Source organism: Bradysia coprophila, assembly GCF_014529535.1.
Source record: "Bradysia coprophila strain Holo2 chromosome X unlocalized genomic scaffold, BU_Bcop_v1 contig_128, whole genome shotgun sequence".
In the NCBI taxonomy this organism is placed as follows: domain Eukaryota; kingdom Metazoa; phylum Arthropoda; class Insecta; order Diptera; family Sciaridae; genus Bradysia; species Bradysia coprophila.
The window spans coordinates 704,928-717,966 of NW_023503295.1; the positions used below are offsets into that span (position 1 = coordinate 704,928).

The 13,039-nt window shown below is 37.5% G+C and overlaps 1 protein-coding gene across 1 annotated transcript in view; it reads left to right on the top strand.

The window, feature by feature from the left end:
- The window catches only part of LOC119067675 (irregular chiasm C-roughest protein-like), a 109,590-nt gene that overhangs the window by 42,285 nt on the left and 54,266 nt on the right, over positions 1-13,039 (top strand). The window lies entirely within an intron of this gene.

Sequence of the window (13,039 nt, forward strand, 5' to 3'; positions counted from 1 at the left end):
ACTGGTAGTGCTCGACCTCCTCTACAACCTCATGCCAAAAGCTAAAGTTAATAATTTGTCTCTCAGGAAATAAAAGTCAAAAACCAAAATGTCGAACTTTCGATGTTAGAAAACCTCGACAGACACACCTTTTGGACCATCGGTTTCTTTGGCAGTTTTGTAGAGTTTTTAACGCTCTACATCCTGCTAGAACATTGTTTTCAGAAATACTCTTAACTTTCCGAGTTATGACCATTTGAAAGTTAAAGTCGTCCGGGGGGACTTCTTCCCGGGCACCTTCGGATCCATCAACCATATATCTGGAATTAGTTTTCAATGATCTACGTTTTCCGCACACAGGCCATCGCGGCCCTTAAAATTCTAAAAATTCGATACGCCCTATTGTACATTAATCGAAAAATTCTTCTAAGAATAGCTACTGGGGGATGTCTATCGAATGGGTTTTTCTTGTAACATTGCTTTCATCTTGAGAATGTATTTTAGCGATTGTTTCTTTTACGTGTAATTAGCACACCAATGGGCATAATAGTGGACCAAACGCCAGACATCTCTTTGTGTCAGACGTCTGACATTGTTGTCTTACAAAAGCAGTCCCATTTTTTCCAAAAATAGCTCACCAAACATACTTATGCACACACAAATCGTACGAAAACGTGCGTAAACCGAAACGATTCCATTATAATTGACTCTACAATTAAATAAAACGTATCCATTCAATCCATTCGATCATTAAATATTTAATTAGGTTGTATGCTGAAAAACTTTGTAGTAACATTATACCCAGAGACCCATCGGACCAGACCAGAGATACAAATTAAATTCTAAATTAACCGCAAATGAATAAACAAAATTTTATAGCTTAAATATAACATAATCTGTTTGCAACTCATTAACAAAATATATTTGGCAATTATTGTAATCACTTTTTATAGATTACGTTTAGCTGTTTTCGGATGATTTTGTTGTATTGTTGAGAGTGCAAAATAAATTTTGTATTGTTTTAACTAATATTTGCGCTTAATGGTTCTGTTTTGTTTTGTTTTAAATCATAATTTAATCCATTGATTGGTGTATATTATGTATACGTACACACGGGGTGTATATATAATATTATACATATAGTATGTATTTAGGCATTTATATTTGCTGTTTCGCTGGGTGTACACGGCAAATCGTACTGATTCAACTGTATTTATAAATTACAAATCCCGTGTATTACTATTATGTAGTTAATGCACACAAAGCCACCAAATTTTGTTTGGATTTTTAATATTCAATTAAACTGCGTGTGTGTACTGTTATCAAGAGAATTTTGTTAATATTTTACACAATAATATCCCACCGATAAATGTAATTCGACTACAACTCAGCAAATTCCATTGCATTCAAATTAATTGAATATAGTAAATAAAATCCGTACAATTCGGCGAAACTTTTGTATTTTCGATGGAACAATTCCGATTCAAAGCATCAAAGCTAATTATGTGTTCATTTTGTATTACTGTGTTCATTTCGTTTCACGCAGCAAATTGTGTAGGGTTTTTTTTGCCCCGGCAATTTGATTTTATCCATAACTAATTTTTATGGTCGCAAGCCATCTACCAAATGGCAAACTTTGCCTCGATTGATTTACATTGCCGAAATGAAAAGTGTTAATCCATTTCGTTTAGTATTCATTCTATGTTTGTTGCTAATGGTAACAAAGATACGGACGTGCTCGAACGGTAACATGGCTAGGTATATTTTCTAAGAATAAAACTTTCGATTATTTTCGGAGTGACAGAATTTGTCACTTTGACATGTAGCTGTAGCATTAATTATTCCTGTATAGCTTACAGTGCTGCCTTTGTCATGTGGACTCTTTGGGCAAGTGGCCCGAACGAATTGGTGTTATGATCTACAAAAAAAAGACGTTTCTCGAGTCAACTTAAGTGCCCATTCCACTCAAAAAAAAAGTACTCCGTGAGAGAGCCGTGAGAGAGCAATCTGTCAAATAAACAAAGAAAAATTGAAAAAATTCAATTTTGTCTCTCACACGGAGTACTTTTTTTGGTAAGAGGAAACTAAGCATTAGTCATGTAAATTTGGCTACTGGAATGAATATTTGAAGCCCAGAATGAACATATGGCGCCGAGACAGAAAATTTGTGGGGTAAATTCAAAAATTTATCCTAGAACCAAAAAACTAAAGGCGACACTGATTACCTTGTCGACAAATCTACAGTTTTTTAGTCCGCGAAATCTATTACTTCTTTTGTTCAACTTATTTTTTAACGGATTCAATACAAATCTTTTATATCATTAGTTTTACTAATCTTACATTACCCGACGATTATTACTTATTCTTGTCGTCGATACTGATAACAGATTAGATGACCCTCCATACAGGCATGAGCGCCGCCGAAAATAAGCCGCCGCCGGCCATTTTTGAGCAAGCCGCGCCGCAGCCGAGCCGGTGCCAAAAACACGGCTCAAGCCGGCTTGAAACGGCTGGAAAATGAAATAAAGATTTCGAAAGGTGAATGGGTGAAATAATTTTGAAAACCGAGATTCCTGTCAATCCTAAGCAGCTCAAGTACATTTTGAATTTTTTTTTTTTTTTCAAAATTAAGAAAATGAATTTTCCAGAATGGTATATTACGTCCTCGCTTCTAAGTTTGTTGTTTTGGCAAGTATGACCTTTGCGGAACGAGCCGAAGGCGCACAATCAGTTAATTCACAAATTTGAGAAAACTTTATCGACGGAGAAACCTCGGCGGCGGCTAGCCGAAAAAAATTTCTCGGCGGTGGCGAAAAAATCGGCTTGAGCCGGCTTAAAACGGCTCGGCTGGAGGTTCCTTTTAACTTTTTTTCAAAATAAAAACGTTTAGATAAATTCATGGAAAATGAACTAGTAAGCATGAAAATGAAATTGTACGGAAAGCGAAAATGTAGGTAGATTAGGTTGTTCAAAGTGCAAGTGGAACTGGTCTTGTTACAAGCAAGTCTCTAAGTCTAAGGTTCACTAACACGTCAAGTTTTATTGCCTCAAAACTTGAACTAAATGGAAAATCATGCTCCGGTACACTCATTTAACTCATTAAGAAAATGGTTTTCGATAAGAAATCGAAAGCTCACGAAAATCAAGTAAAAATTGAAAAGAAAAGAAAATCGAGAAAATTCGCAAAGATCGATAAAGTTTTCTCAAATTTGTGAATTAACTGATTGTGCGCCTTCGGCTCGTTCCGCAAAGGTCATACTTGCCAAAACAACAAACTTAGAAGCGAGGACGTAATATACCATTCTGGAAAATTCATAAAAATTCAAGAAAATTTTCATAATTTTCTAAATTTTGAAAAAAAAAATTCAAAATGTACTTGAGCTGCTTAGGATTGGCAGGAATCTCGGTTTTCAAAATTATTTCACCCATTCACCTTTTGAAATCTTTATTTCATTTTCCAGCCGTTTCAAGCCGGCTTGAGCCGTGTTTTTGGCACCATGCCTGCCTCCATAAACGTAAACGGTGAAACTTTCAAGATATAACGTAACGTCTCGATAAATCGGATCATTAGTTGTGTGTTAGTTTAGTTAGTCGGCCACATGAAAAATCGCCTAGTCCTATGTTGAATAGAAGACTCACCTATGAAAGTAAAGAGATGTCGCCATTTGAAAAAGAAGGAAACAAGTTGATGAAGACACTACCCATTTAGAGAAGTGGGTGTACAATGACAAACCATCTCAAGCTGACTGTTTTAACACTGTCATGTCAAACAAAAATTTCGTCAGTGTTCCCATTTTTGTGAGAAACCTCCAGTTTGATAAAGATTGCTTCTATTTTTGGAAGAATAAATTAATTTCGAATGACTTTTTCACCGGACATCTCAATCTGTTACGATGTGGAGAATAGCTGAAGATGTTAAATTAAATTACGAAGAAACGTCGGTGAATGTTATGTATATATACCTGAATTGATGACCGAAGGAAACCCCATTCCTGTAATCTGAAACTATTATCGTATAACCATAAGGCATATTGAGAGTACAGAAATCAAATGGACTGTATCAATCGAAACGGAGACCAGATTGACCCTCAACCTTTACACAGAAAAATAAATATATTTTCCGTACACATTATTCTTAGCAACATTCTTTTAACGAGAAAAAAAAAATTATTAAAAAAATTCCCATGGATGATGGAATTTTCGGTTTTCGAAAAATATTCTCAATTCACATCTATATAAATTCAATCGGAAATCAGTAGACATAATCGTATTGTTTTTTCGTCTATTTCGACACAGAAAAAAAAGAGAAAAATAAAATCACTTTTTTTATGGTAATGGTTTTCAATGTTTAAGAAGAATTGAAGTGAAAACATAAATTTTATAGATCTCATGGTAAGGTTAATATCAATAAAATTGTGTTGTTAATTATTATGGTGATTCGATTTGGTGATGTTTTTGGAGGCATTGGAATACGATCAAAGAAATGCTGGTGAACACACAGTTTGTTTTGTAATTATTTTTTTCGATTGTAATCTGTGAAATTACGATTTGATCGAATGTTGTAAAAAGGATACCAAAATACACAAGGTGTTCACACGATTCCTTTTACAAAAAAAAAAAAAAAATGTTTGAAAAAAACGGGATCATTATTAAAACAGACAAACAGCTCGGTAACATCATTCTCTAACGAACTTGTTCGACATTTTTTTTTTTAAATGTTTTGAATCTAAATATTTATTTAATAAAATTTACAACAACAAAAAAACGCAAATGAAGTCATCTGAAAATCGATATTTCACGTATCGTAAGCATACCTCTACATATTCAAATTGATGTATTTTCCGCTATGGCACAAAAAATAGATTTACATAATACAATTTCTTTTTCTTCTTTTTGGGTCGGTACCGTTGTACCCGTGTATTCGGGATCTCCTGTTCGAGGTGGTGTTTTTTTTGTTCTCTGCCTGGTACTTTATTGGATTTTCTATATATCCCTTGCATCAATATAGATGAGAAAAGCGTATACTAGTTGAATTTTACAACATTGTTTTATTTTGTTTATGATAATGAAGGTAAGATACACAAAAACACACACATAACCGACATGCCAAAGGACTCTCTTTCTCTACTCTCAATGAAGATATTAAACGAGATCAATACAAAAAGGATGTTTATTTAAAATCCAGTCGTTTTTATCGTTTAGCCCAGAGAGATGAATAAAAAAAAGAAGAAAAATTCGTTTTTAATAAAATTAGACTTTTTAATTTTATATAGCTCCGAGAGTGTATTTTCATTTAGAAGATCAAAAAGAAAACTGAAAATGCAATAATGATAGCATATGGAATTGGTAGGGGGCGTTCTTAAGGCCCGTCATTGGGAAATGACAGGACAGTTTCCCGAAAATGTATGGAAAATTTTATCACAAAAATTCTCCGAAAAAATTCAAAGAATCTCACCTCTTATGCTTTCCATTGTATTCGGGCATAGTCTCTTATGGTCGCCAAGGCATATTTGAACACTAAAACACTTTTTACTCGATGCAAAAACAAAAAGTTCTTTTTTTGTTTTGTCGCGACAAAAACACAGAAAATATTTCGACACAACTGTGACACTCCGCTACTATAAGTACTAGAATTAATGTTTGCTGTGTTCACTTCGGCGGTAAAATATTTTCATTCAAAAAAGGGTTGGACGTTTAAAAACAATCATCACATGGTTAACAAAGGGTAGCGTATACATTAATGCTCATCGACCATTTTTTAAAGCTTTACGAGAGCTCAGCGGACATTCTTTCAACGATGGGAGAGCATTTATTAAAAATGTAGCCTCTCGTAAGACGTAAATAAATGTTCGTTCCTCTTTAGTAAGCTAAGAAGACTTTGCGAAGTCTAATAATGCCACCTCTTTGAATAAAAAAATCGGCTGAGTTCTAATAATTCTCCGCTGAGTTCAATAATTCTCCGCTGAGCTTTAACAAACCTCCGCTGAGCTCTAATAATTCTCCGCTAGGCTTCAGGAAGTGTCCGTTGGGTCTAAGCAAGTTGCAGGAAGGTTTAATGGAGCGAATCGGACACTCAGCGGAGATCTGCCAAAGCTAGGTGGAGTCTTATTAAATCATAGCAACAATTATTAGGTATCCGCTGTTGCTTATTGAGTGTTCGCTTAGCTTCATTGCCTTACTACAACGTGCTAAGGTCTGACGGACTCTTATTGAAGCCTAGCGGAGAATTATTAGAACTCATTAGAGGTTTGTCAAAGCTCAGCGGAGAATTATTAAAACTCAGCGGAGGTTTGTTAAAGCTCAGCGGAGAATTATTCGACCTCAGCCGATATTTTTGTTCGAAGAGGTGGCATAATTAGACTCAGCGAAGTCTTGTTAGCTTACTAAAGAAGTGGGAGAGGTTACAATTTTAATAAATGTCTAAAATCGTTGAAGTGTCGGGCACTTTTTTGAATGAAAATATTTTACCGCCGAAGTGAACACAGCAAACATTCATTCTAGTCCTTATAATAGCGGAGTGTCACAGTTGTGTCGAAATATTTTCTGTGTTTTTGTCGCGACAAAACAAAAAACAAAATTTTGTTTTTGTATCGAGTAAAAAGTGTTTTAGTGTTTAAATATGCCTAGGGGACCTAAAGAGACGGTGCACGAATACAATGGAAAGCATAAGAGGTGAGTTTCTTTGAAATTTTTCGGAGAATTTTTGTGATAAAATTTTCCATACATTTTCGGAAAACTGTCCTGTCATTTCCCAATGACGGGCCTTAAATAAAGAAACGGCAAAAATAGTATTTTACAAGTGTTGTGATGTTTCGATCAGCTCGTATGTAAAACTTGGATCTAGTGCTGAAAAAATCTCACAAATAGTTTCACGAATTTTCTCAAATTTTCGCGATTTTCTCAAATTTTCACAAACAACTTTATAGATCACGTCATAAATATATGGGAAAAATGAGATGACAAATCGTGATCTATGCTTTTTCATAGAAAAGTAACGACCTCTATTTTCAATCTTGCTATCGATATTCGCGATTTCCACGTTCAATAGACGAACGAATATTCGAATATCGGACAAAAGTAAGTTCAAATTTTGCTCACAACAAACAATTGTCACCTTTGCCTTGTTACATAAAGAGGCTATCCGTAAAAGACATCGAAACGAATTTAATACGTGTGGCTGAGGGAGTGGAAGTGGGACAGAGAAAATCGTATGAATTAATGATTCTTTGATGGTTCCGATTTTACGTAAGTTAGGAAGTACTTCTTATGAATTTTATAAGGTTTCTTTGATGTTGTTTGATGATATTTGGTCGACCATGAACCAATCTGGTACAAATTCTGTTTATAGAAGTACTAGATCAGATTTCGTAAAATAGAATGTCAATAGCAAAACATTTGATTATGTGGACAATTCCATTTTGTTACAGGTGGAGAACAATTAGACGTCGTAAATAAAATCCAATTTTCGTTATTCATTCAACATATGCATTACCAATGTTAAGACATTCACATTGTTATCTGTAGATTAATGTATGGCTATCGCATGTGAAATGAATAACATCAATTGGAGATTGTTATCGTTGAAAGTGTGACTTCTCTATGTTTCCCCACTGTAAACGTTTCCACAATTTACTTGATAGGTGAATTGTTAGGCACGCGTTGCGATAATTTTTTTATGACACTTCATCATGTTTCTGTTGGAGTTATACAATTAATATAACTCGTTCAAGTCGAACACTCGAGGAGACACACTAGAATAGTAGCCTAATGAAATGGATATCAACGAAGTAGACTTAGAATTAGGTATAAATACGATGCTTTGTTCATAGAACAAGTCACTCTCTAATAAACGTTCAAAGTGTGAACATTTTAGTTCTATTAGAAGTCCGGATCGGAATCCGTGAAATTCCAACAGGTTATGGGCCCAGACACATTGAACTGTGGCAATTAATCTGCAGCGCTAGTTTGCACTGGAAGGGGTGTCAATAACACTCGCTGTACGATTGAATTGTGGTTGGTATGTGATCTGTGGAAAGTTGTGGCACTGTTAAGTGCAAGCGAATGTAGCTATACTACAAAACCGGTGGCGGAGTAAAATTCCAAGTATGGCGGTTAGTATGTCGTTTCGTCTGAGGAGGCGGTCGCAGTGTGGTGGCAGTAAACTCCAAGTATGGCGTTTAATATGGCATCGTTTCGTCTGAGGAGATGGTCACTGGCAAACTGGGTGAGCAGTCAAATCTCACATGGTTGCATGAGGTCAATGATGGGTTGCTGATGGGTAGCAACAGAGAATTCATTGGTAGCAACAGCGAATGACTGAGTGGGCAGTATATCCCTCAGTGGCGGTAAATTCCAAGTATGACGTGGATTTCGTCTGAGGAGCTAGTCACAACTGGGTGAGCAGTCCAATCTCACATGGAGCTGAGTGGTCAGCCAAGACTGGGTGAGCAGTTCAATCTCACAAGCAATACAAAGGTCGATGCGGTACAATGGTTGATGCGGTACAATGGTCAATGCGCTACAATGGTCGATGAGGTAAAATGGTCGATGGTCGAGTCAATGGCAGACGACAAAATTGGTCGAGTCATGGCAGATGACAAATGGTCACGTCGATGAGTCCAATCTCACATGGAGCTGAGTGGTCAGCCAAGACTGGGTGAGCAGTTCAATCGATTCATGTACGAGTTATATGAATTGAGTGGGAGTGTTGGAGTTATACAATTAATATAACTCGTTCAAGTCGAACACTCGAGGAGACACACTAAAATAGTAGCCTAATGAAATGGATATCAACGTAGTAGACTTAGAATTAGGTATAAATACGATGCTTTGTTCATAGAACAAGGCACTCTCTAATAAACGTTCAAAGTGTGAACATCTTAGTTTTATTAGAAGTCCGGATCGGAATCCGTGAAATTCCAACAGGTTATGGGCCCAGACACATTGAACTGAGGCAATTAATCTGCAGCGCCAGTTTGCACTGGAAGGGGTGTCAATAACACTCGCTGTACGATTGAATTGTGGTTGGTATGTGATCTGTGGAAAGTTGTGGCACCGTTAAGTGCAAGCGAATGTAGCTACGCTACAAGACCGGTGGCGGAGTAAAATTCCAAGTATGGCGGTTAGTATGTCGTTTCGTCTGAGGAGGCAGTCGCAGTGTGGTGGCAGTAAACTCCAAGTATGGCGGTTAATATGGCATCGTTTCGTCTGAGGAGATGGTCACTGGCAAACTGGGTGAGCAGTCAAAACTCACATGGTTGCATGAGGTCAATGATGGGTTGCTGATGGGTAGCAACAGAGAATTCATTGGTAGCAACAGCGAATGACTGAGTGGGCAGTATATCCCTCAGTGGCGGTAAATTCCAAGTATGACGTGGATTTCGTCTGAGGAGCTAGTCACAACTGGGTGAGCAGTCCCATCTCACAAGCAATAAAGTGGTCGATACGGTACAATGGTCGATACGGTACAATGGTCGATACGGTACAATGGTCGATGCGGTACAATGGTCGATGCGGTACAATGGTCGATTCAGTACAAATGGTCGATGCGGTACAATGGTCGATGCGGTACAATGGTCTATGGTCGAGTCGATAGTCAATGGTCGAGTCGATGGTGAAATAAAGACAATGGTCCACATTACGAATTCAGTGGGAGTTAACATGAAAGTTAAGTGGGAGTATTGGATTCATGTACGAGTTATATGAATTGAGTGGGAGTGTTGGAGTTATACAATTAATATAACTCGTTCAAGTCGAACACTCGAGGAGACACACTAAAATAGTAGCCTAATGAAATGGATATCAACGTAGTAGACTTAGAATTAGGTATAAATACGATGCTTTGTTCATAGAACAAGGCACTCTCTAATAAACGTTCAAAGTGTGAACATCTTAGTTTTATTAGAAGTCCGGATCGGAATCCGTGAAATTCCAACAGAGGAGACACACTAAAATAGTAGCCTAATGAAATGGATATCAACGTAGTAGACTTAGAATTAGGTATAAATACGATGCTTTGTTCATAGAACAAGGCACTCTCTAATAAACGTTCAAAGTGTGAACATCTTAGTTTTATTAGAAGTCCGGATCGGAATCCGTGAAATTCCAACAGGTTATGGGCCCAGACACATTGAACTGAGGCAATTAATCTGCAGCGCCAGTTTGCACTGGAAGGGGTGTCAATAACACTCGCTGTACGATTGAATTGTGGTTGGTATGTGATCTGTGGAAAGTTGTGGCACCGTTAAGTGCAAGCGAATGTAGCTACGCTACAAGACCGGTGGCGGAGTAAAATTCCAAGTATGGCGGTTAGTATGTCGTTTCGTCTGAGGAGGCAGTCGCAGTGTGGTGGCAGTAAACTCCAAGTATGGCGGTTAATATGGCATCGTTTCGTCTGAGGAGATGGTCACTGGCAAACTGGGTGAGCAGTCAAAACTCACATGGTTGCATGAGGTCAATGATGGGTTGCTGATGGGTAGCAACAGAGAATTCATTGGTAGCAACAGCGAATGACTGAGTGGGCAGTATATCCCTCAGTGGCGGTAAATTCCAAGTATGACGTGGATTTCGTCTGAGGAGCTAGTCACAACTGGGTGAGCAGTCCCATCTCACAAGCAATAAAGTGGTCGATACGGTACAATGGTCGATACGGTACAATGGTCGATACGGTACAATGGTCGATGCGGTACAATGGTCGATGCGGTACAATGGTCGATTCAGTACAAATGGTCGATGCGGTACAATGGTCGATGCGGTACAATGGTCTATGGTCGAGTCGATAGTCAATGGTCGAGTCGATGGTGAAATAAAGACAATGGTCCACATTACGAATTCAGTGGGAGTTAACATGAAAGTTAAGTGGGAGTATTGGATTCATGTACGAGTTATATGAATTGAGTGGGAGTGTTGGAGTTATACAATTAATATAACTCGTTCAAGTCGAACACTCGAGGAGACACACTAAAATAGTAGCCTAATGAAATGGATATCAACGTAGTAGACTTAGAATTAGGTATAAATACGATGCTTTGTTCATAGAACAAGGCACTCTCTAATAAACGTTCAAAGTGTGAACATCTTAGTTTTATTAGAAGTCCGGATCGGAATCCGTGAAATTCCAACAGAGGAGACACACTAAAATAGTAGCCTAATGAAATGGATATCAACGTAGTAGACTTAGAATTAGGTATAAATACGATGCTTTGTTCATAGAACAAGGCACTCTCTAATAAACGTTCAAAGTGTGAACATTTTAGTTCTATTAGAAGTCCGGATTGGAATCCGTGAAATTCCAACATACAATGGTCGATGCGGTACAATGGTCTATGGTCGAGTCGATAGTCAATGGTCGAGTCGATGGTGAAATAAAGACAATGGTCCACATTACGAATTCAGTGGGAGCCGACAACATGAAAGTTAAGTGGGAGTATTGGATTCATGTACGAGTTATATGAATTGAGTGGGAGTGTTGGAGTTATACAATTAATATAACTCGTTCAAGTCGAACACTCGAGGAGACACACTAGAATAGTAGCCTAATGAAATGGATATCAACGAAGTAGACTTAGAATTAGGTATAAATACGATGCTTTGTTCATAGAACAAGTCACTCTCTAATAAACGTTCAAAGTGTGAACATCTTAGTTTTATTAGAAGTCCGGATCGGAATCCGTGAAATTCCAACAGTTTCTTTGCATCTAAGTATCTCGGTCGTAAACATATAGCACCACATTCAGAAATTAACACAAATTAGCTCAATTTGCAGCAGTTCTTGTTAAAAAAATTGGTGCACTGAGTTTTACGTAAGCCATCTGTTATCGACAACGATGACAAGAGAGAGTGTTTCCTTATACAGTAGGATCAACTGTAAAACAAATGAAGGAAAAGATTTTCATCCAACACTATAAAAATACGATACATTAGAGGTACGCTTGCCGTTTCTAATCTTCGAACATAATATTATTGCAAAGCAAGTGTGCCACCAGTCCCGTAGAGTGCTAATTGCAAACTACATGATTAATTACGAAATATTGTTCCATCCGACATAGAATGCAATCAATACTTAGGAAAATCGATCGAAAGTTCTGCTTCATTTTCAATCTCCAATCATTCACGAAACCCACCTAGCAAGACTCAGCAGTTTTCAATTTTACAAAAGTCTCATGCCGCGGATACAGCCAGACAGACGGTATTTCCCTATTCTGTTTTATGGAGAGATATTGCAAGTATTTTCGTTTGAATGAAACACCGTCTGCTTGGAGGGTGCAAAATTTGTCTGTTCATCATGTTTGTTGGCGAAGAAGAGGTGTTTCATCGTCTCCCACACACACACACACACACACACACACACACTTACAACATATATGTAAGAAACTATTTTCCCTCTAAATGAAACGCAGCCACAAATCCATTATATTAATTGCCGCTTTCAAGTAAGTCTGTGAGATAACACATTTGAATAGCGAACGGGGTGAATTGAATGACTGAATGAGTCACTTTTACCAACATCGTAACGCGTTTCTGCGTTACACACAAAAAAAATATGAAAATTTGCCATTTGAATTTTCTGAACAAATAGTCTGGGTTCTTATGTCGAAAAAAACCGTTCCGTGCGCTGGGGAACTTATCGAAAATTTGACAATGGAATATGATAGAGGGGTCAAAGTTGTGGAACTAATTTTTTTTTTTGGGTGTCGCGAACCGGTAATACCGGTAAAATAACTGGTTTAGTGTAAAACTCCGTTAAAAAGCAACATTTTCTTATGGGGTTTGTTTTGCTTGAAAGCCTCATTCATTGCCGACATTTTATGGAAGAACTTTTTTCTGGGACTGGAAAAGTGTCCTAGATATTTGTGGATCTCAAAAAAGTGACCCAAAAAAACCGCTAACTTTGACCTCAATTTCCCTGGCCAAATCGAAACATATTTTTTTGATATGGGGCTCTTTGGAAAGCTGAAAACTAGCACTTTCAGATCTAGCCGGCCGAGCTTGAGCTTTTCAGAGGGATACGAGCCTGGAAACTGAGAGTAGCAAAAGTACTTTTTTTTGTCACGTTTCGCAT